The following is a 7,675-nucleotide window of genomic DNA, read 5'->3' as shown; positions in this document are numbered from 1 at the left end:
TGATTGATTGAGTGGATTGTTGTCGTATGGATTTGGTTTATCGTAGAATAGATTTCTTTATGGAGCTGATTGTATTGATTTTTTACTGACCTGATGATTCCATTGTATGATTCGATTGTTCGATGGATTTCCCTGCTGATAGATATAATTGATTGGAAAGTGCTTTATTGATTGAGATGATTTTCCTACTGTAGCATCGTACGTCATCATTATTGAAGCTGTCGTAGTGTCATGAATATTGTATATTGATATCGAGTAAATCGTATTGAATAATTGGATTGACTGATTTGCAAGAGTACGTTCTGACACGAGTCCCTTATTGAATTAATTGATGTTATTGATTGCTATTAGTTGACACAGAAATTCGACGAATTGATTAGACGACACGATTGATTGAACTGATTGTACGTATTGATTGATAGACATTGCTACGATGATTGGATATTGACTAGAAGCACTACTGATTTGAATTTCCGCTGCATTGACTTGATTTCATTGACTTTGGATTTCCGCATTGCATAAACTCATTGACCATTGATTGACTCGATTTGATTGACCTGCATATTGATAGCATCGCCGTGCTTTGATTTCAGTTGTAGGCTTTGGTGACCTGCTGGGCTTTGTAAGCTCATTATATGTGGTTAAAATTTTCAGGTCAGAGCTTGGCAACTGGAATGGAGTTTGATCAGAATGTCAGACGAATCCTTTCACTATTGATTCTGGGGCATCACAGTCACCTTAGATGGTTTGGTCACATAAAATAGCGGCCTTCCGATGACCCGGTTAGGAATGTAGATGTATTAGATTTGACTTATATTAATAAAGGTAGAGGTAGACCTAAAAAGACTTGGTCAGAAAATATTAGAAATGACCTTTCTTTTTTAGATTTAGATGAGAATTTGACTCTTAACATAACACAATGAAGAAAAGAATTCATGTAGCTGACCCCACATAGTGGAATAAAGGCTTGTTGTTGTTGTTGTTGGTATGATATTTGATTAAGAAAATCAATTTTATTTTCTAATTAGATAGTTGTTTTGTTGTTATTGTCTAAATAAATTTTAATTTTTCGACAAAATATCATTATCTTATGTTTATTTTATTTCAAAAATTTTATATAAATATAAATTAGTGGGCTACTATTTTTTTCTCCTGCCCTATTGGTTATTTTAGCTTAGTGAAATTTGATGAAAGAATTGCGACCTATATGTAGCTTATTTTGATCTGTTGGTTGGGAGCTTTGTCTATAAATTAAGAGATCTTGGATTTGAGTGTTGATGTATGTGTGAATCTACTTTAGTTAATCTTGTTGTGAACTGGGACATTCGTGGTGGTAGAGAAATATAATGTTTGACGTCCTAGCTTTGTACGAAGATCTAACACACAAATAGATGAAACATTTTTGACATATTTTTTTGTTAGCAGGACTGTAGTCGTGCGACGGTGGTTGGAGGGATCGTGGTTGGCGGGTGATGGGAGGTCAAAGGGACCATCTTAGGCGGGAAATAGTGGTCGGAGGGTGGTTAGATGGACAATAGTCAGTGGGTGAAAGTGGTCAGAAGGATCATAGTAAGCAGGCGGTGGTGGTTAGAGGGCGACGATGGTCAAATGGACTATTTATAAGTTTTATTGTTAGTGGTGTGATTCCTTATCTCTCTAGCGTTATAAATGTTCTAATCTGCAACAATAAGAATTCGAGGCTACAAGAAATACTACATAAATTATAAATTAATGAAAAAAAAATATATATATGGCTTACTAACTCTTAAAACAAATAGCCTTATACATATGTTATACTTGAGCTGGCTAAAGGGGATATTACTTTTCATGGTCTTGATTATCTACCTCGGGGCAATTTCAGGAGTGTCGACTACATATGTGTGAGTAGGTTTAAGTTGAGACATTTAATGAGTCCAAAGCAAGGGATTCATATTAGCGAGCACTTCGATCTAGCGACATTTGCTTAGGCCCCAAGTTGCTTAGGAATTGAACACAAGTGAGCTTGAATTACAAGAAAGGTGGTTGCACCGTCTGTTGGGTGTAATAGGGAAAGCATAGAGTTCTTGGGTAAGCACTTTCCTATAGCTAAAGTGATGAGCAATATTAATGGTACTTCACCTTAGGTGCGGGTGAGTAACCTTGACAGCTTGTCCACATGGGGAGGAGTGGCAGGATGTGTGATCCACAAGGATCCTTAAATGTTTGTGTAGGTGGTGGCTTTATTTTGAATTGGGTCAATGTTATTTAGAGCAAGCTCCTTTATATGGACCACTAAGTACAAGTTCTTATAACATGACACTAAGACAATCTACTTAATACTTTAAATTGCAAATGCAAGTGAGTGTTTAATTTCTTCCTTAGGAGAACAAGCGATGGAAATGATAAGTGAGTCAATAAAGAACTTTAAATAAGGTTGCCAAACTATTATGGAAAAAAAAATACAAAAATATTTTATTGTTTTACTATGTCCTTGATTGTTGCATAGATTCCTCATAATGATGGTAATATGATGCCACTCATGTTTGATCTTTATAAGTAGACGATTTGCATTGGGATTCTTTCTTTTAAGTTTTTAATAGAGCTATATATATGTGCTAGTGTGATAAGAATGGACTCTATCATGTTAGCCTTCTCTAGTTTAAAATTAGTAAAAATGAAGACTTTTGACCTTGGAGAGGTAATAAGGGAAAATGAGGAGCAAGCAACCCCCTGTAAAGTAAATTGGCTAAAGTTGTATCTAATCCATGTAGAACTCTACAAAACCCATTATCATTCCCCCTATGAAGAGAGTAAAAGTTGAGTCTGAGGTGACAAAGGCAATTTCCACACTATTAACTATGGTAGTAAGATCTACTAAACCTACTTCTATAGGTAGCAACATTATGAGTCTTGGGAAAGTGAACCTCCCCATTAATTTTGAGGATATGCCATTGAATTAGTGGATACCAAAAAGGATAGTTATAGTGTAATGTAATAGGATCTAATGGAAGGATTGAAGTCCTAATCCTACATTTTGACTCATATAATTATAATAAATGAGAGCTAACAATAAAATCCTATATAATAAATCTCAATTTATTTCATTATTCAAAACTTATACATACAATAATATAGTGAAAATGAATTCTAAACATTAAAAGAAATATACTGTGTTAGAAAAATACCTTAATTATGCTAATTCATATGACTCTATCTTTACCCTTTTCTACTCAGTTGGACCCTTTCCTTTTTATGAAATGTCAAAAATTCATAGGGTGACCACAATTAACTTAGTAGACTTCCTTCACAAGCCCATAATAAATATCAATATCCATTTAAATTGCTAATAAATGTATTATTCAAATATTAAGGAATACATAGAGTACTAAGAGTTATTTTCTTAGGATTATCATAGTGTACTTAATTTTAGAGCTATCGCTTATATTATCATTGATAGATTTCATAGTAATATCAGAGATGCCAATTATCATAATCTCACTTACACATGCATTTCTTATTTCATCAGAATGCACATAGGGATTTCATAGTTATCAGAGTATGTTCAGAGTATTGATAAGTATAAATTATGTTATATCTTTATATGTATTTTATCAGTTTAAATGTATTGTTTCAATTGTTTATGTGCAAGAAAAACTAAAAATAATAGAAAATATAAAGTAGAGTACAACGCCACAACATACGACAATAGCATGCCGCAGTGCCATCTTCCACATCTCCAAGGACTCACATGGGGACATGGAAGTACCATGTTCACTTTATTCAAGCACTACAAAATTAAAATAGTTAACTTGGAATCTATTTACTGTTTTCAAGCACTGTGGCATCACAATCTATCACGCCATGGTGCCAAATATGCCACTTAGGCACCGAAGCATTTGGAAGTCAAAAGTGCCATGACGTAGCAGTTATAACTTTAAAAGGACACGATTTGTAGGTGAAGAGTCGTGACTATTCACTATGTAACTGTTCCCATTCATCAAATGTTGTAGTGGTGTAGAAATTCTAGCAATGAAGCACTAATTTATTGTATGTGCACCATAGTGCCGCTATTTAAAGTGTCACAACACCACCTACTATTTTTGTGTTTTTCTATAAATAGCATTGATGTTATGTTTGTAGGCAAGTTCAGTCACTTGTCTAATTTCAATACTTTTTTTAAAGTACTTCTTTATATCTCTTTTATAGTCAATCCTAAGAGAGACTTAAGAAGTGCTAGATACAATCATTAAAGTTTTTAGTCAGTGCTTATGTGAGAAACTCTGTATGTTAAGGAAGGAGTATAGAGGATATAAATATAACGTTCTTTGTAAAATCACTTTATTGTATTTTTATTCTTCAATGATTTTAATGAAAATGAGTTTGCTTATCTTTTATATTATTTATGGCTATTTTTTTTTAATTTTGGATTGATGATATAGACAATATATTAAGTAGTAATAAAGATTCTTGTACATAAAGTTAAATGATATTTTTAATAAAATTTGCTCTTTATTTAATGTAAATAGTGGACATATATGTAGTTAAAACCTAGTGTAATATATAGCCTCGATGGAGGAAGGCAAGAACAAGTGGGAATATTAACATAACATGTTTACATACCTAGACATATAATGTAAAATATGATAGGTTTTTAAGGAGATGATATAACTATATAAGATCAGCAGACATCCTTTTTACCCCTATAAGCTCGATAGAGATATTGGGATACATAATTATGGGGGCAATGGTGGAGTTTAATTTTGAATTATAAAAAATATGCTTTAGACTCTATCTCCTTTAAATAATGCTTAGGTTCCCTTTGATATAAATTAACAAACCCCACTTAACATATGCAAGTATATATATCGAGTCAAGCAATATAGTAATATAGTAGAGTGTCGAACCCACAAGGAAGTATGCTTTCCAACAATCAACTACTACTATTTACTCTAATCGCAAAATTATCCAACTTAAATAAAAATATTTATTGTGAAGATTCAATCACTTAAATAAAATTAGATAAAGATAATTGATACACTATATGGATAAATTATTTTTTATTGATAAATATAAATAACATATTTTACCTAATGAATCTCTTTAATTAATTATGATGTTATTCATAGAATATTCATCCCTAGATTTCTATCAAGCTTGGAGGGACAAAGGATATCCACTGACTTCCTACAATTATATTATTCCTTAAGAATTTTGTATATTTCATATCCTATGCCTAGGTATGTCACATACTAATTCAATATTCCTGGTTATGTCTATTTTCCTTCATCAAGGCTTCATATTACACCTAATTTTAACTACACATATGGATATTATGTGTATTAAATTAAGATATGGTAATATTGAAAATATAATTTTAATAATTTAAATAATCAAATCACTCATTAGTACTAAAAATGATATTTACTTTAAGCAAACTCATTTTTATTAATAACATGATAGAAAGAAAATACAATAGAGATATATCAAAAGAATGGTTCAATGGATCTCCTCTACACTCCTTTTTTACTTATAGAATTGCTTCCACAAATACAAGCTAAACACTTTAATTATGGTATCAAGTACTTCCCTAAATTCCCTTAGTTGTCACCATAAGGGAAATTCAAAGAAGCACTCTGAATTGTACTGAAATTATTTAAGCGACTAAACTCTTTTAGAAACATATCACATAGACTATTTATAAAAAAATATGAAGCAACCAACTTGTATTAAGGATCTTGAATGGTCGACATCATTGTGCACAAAAATGAACTAACATTGTTATGCTATTCTTTGGCTCCATTTTCGTTCTTGGTGATGCGTATCAGTTGATCAATGAACAATTATGTCGTTTAACTGTTATGTTGTGTCCTTGGGCTGTTAAAGTTACTCCATTGTAGCACTATTGACTTTCGAATGCTATGATGCTAGAATAATAATTTTTGCACTGAGTCGTGATAGATTGTGACACAAAAATGCTTGAAGACAATAAGCATGTCACTACAAAGTTGACTATTTTTTTTGACATAGCGCTGTCGAACAAAGAAGTTGGCATCGCCATGTCAATATTATCGCGCACTAACGATGCCTTTGATGTTGCTGCGATGCTAATTAAATAATTAACCAAAGTAAAAAATTGATAATTTAAAATTAAGTAAAATGAATAATACATCATGATCTAGAAGTAGTAAAAATGATCAAGATTATAATTCTAGTTTTAAAAAATACTAATAATTATGTTAATTAGTCATCCTTATTATTGCTTAATAAATTCACAGGTTATAGATTTAATATTTATTTTTTGAATTTTAAAGTAAGTAATATAGTTTAGTGATTAGATATATTACTATTTTTCACTCAACATAAAAGTTCACAAAACTGAGAAGTAGATTTTAAGAGTTGAGCTTGACTCTTTCACTCCCTCAACTGATTTCGAGTAAAATATCAAAGCCTAGATTTGAAGTTGAAGTCGAAATTGGACTTGAATTTGAGGTTGAAGTTAAACTTGAACTTAATGCTAGAATTGACTTTTGAGTCGAAGTTGAAATTGACTGTTGAGTTTAGCTTCTCTTTTGTTTTACCAATCAACTTGGGGGTGGAGTGTCGAAGCTTGGATTTGAACTTAAAATTGGAATTGAAGTCAAACTTGAAAATTTGACATCAAATTTGGACATAAGGTTAAATTTTATTTTTGATTTGTGGTTGAAATTGAATTCAAATTTAAAGTTGAAATTGAATGGATCTTCTTTAAATTTTGAAACTCAACACATTGAGATTCACTTGAATGTGCAGGTTTACAAAATTAATAGAAAAATTCTAAGAGTTTGGCTTGACTCTTTCGCTTAACCAAATGAATTGGGGGCAAAATGTCGAAGCCTGAGTTTGAATTTAAAGTTGCATTGCATGCGTTAAACTACAAGAGGAAGTTGTATGAAAACACATAGCAATGATGATCGAAGTTGATTCGAAAGAGTTTTGAAAGGAATTTGAATTTTTTGAAAATTATGAGATTTTCCCTAAGTTTTGAAACTTAACACGTTGAATGTGGATTCAACTTGAGGGTTTACAAATTTGAAGGGAAAATCAAGGGATAAAATTGACTTTGGAAAATATTGAATTTGCATTGCGTATGTTAAACTACAAGATGGTATGGTAGGAATATATGACAATGACGATTAACTTGGATTCAAATGATTTTGAAAGGGATTCTTGAAGTTTAAAAATTTGACAGAACTTTATCTGGTTTTGAGACTCAATACATTTGAGTGTGCACCCAAAATAAAGGTTTTCAAGATTAAAGAGAAAATATGGGGAAACTTGACTTAACTCTTTCACCACACTGATTAGCTTAGGGTGAAATGTCAGAGTCAGGATTTGATTGATGTTTTGAATTGACACCGTATATGTTAAACTACAAGATAATATATAGGAAACATATAGCAATGACGATCAAAGTTAATTTGAATAATTTTTTAAAAAGATTTGAAATGTTTGAAAAAATGATAGATTTTCCTTGAATTTTTTAAACTCAACATGTTGAGTTTATACTCAACATGAGTGTTTACATAATTAGAAAGAAATTTTAACAGATCGGCTCGACTCTTTCACCCTACTAGTTGGGTTAGGGCTTCTTGACTCTTTCACCATACCAGTTGGGTTGGGGGTGAAATGTCAAAGTCCAAATTTTAGTAAGTAGATT

The sequence above is a fragment of the Dendrobium catenatum genome, unplaced genomic scaffold (assembly GCF_001605985.2).
Source record: "Dendrobium catenatum unplaced genomic scaffold, ASM160598v2 fragScaff_scaffold_124, whole genome shotgun sequence".
Taxonomy (NCBI): Eukaryota; Viridiplantae; Streptophyta; class Magnoliopsida; order Asparagales; family Orchidaceae; genus Dendrobium; species Dendrobium catenatum.
Note: the sequence above shows the minus strand (reverse complement) of the source record.